This window comes from Eimeria mitis, genomic scaffold (assembly GCF_000499745.2).
Source record: "Eimeria mitis Houghton genomic scaffold, Emh_scaff7629, whole genome shotgun sequence".
In the NCBI taxonomy this organism is placed as follows: domain Eukaryota; phylum Apicomplexa; class Conoidasida; order Eucoccidiorida; family Eimeriidae; genus Eimeria; species Eimeria mitis.
This window is the reverse complement of record NW_013575589.1, coordinates 1-309: the sequence shown is the minus strand read 5'-3', so window position 1 is coordinate 309 and position 309 is coordinate 1.

Below are 309 nucleotides of genomic sequence, written 5' to 3'. Positions count from 1 at the left end.
AAATAAAAGAAGAAATACACAAAAAACATAGTTGGTGGGCGAGACGCAAAGACACTGCAGCAGCAGCAACAGCAGCAACAGCAGCAGCGGCAGCAGCAGCAGCAGGAACAGAAGCAGCAAGCGTTAAGGAAGGGCAGAAGAAAGAGGAGATTGTTGCAGGAGACAAAAAGAAAGAGAAAAGAAGCAAAAAAGAAAAAAAACAAAAAGAAAAAAATAAAGGAAAGACAGCAACAGGGGAAGAAGCAGCAGCAGCTATTCGTGCTGTTGCAGCAGCAGAAACAGCAGCAGCAGCAGCAGCAGCAGCAAGAG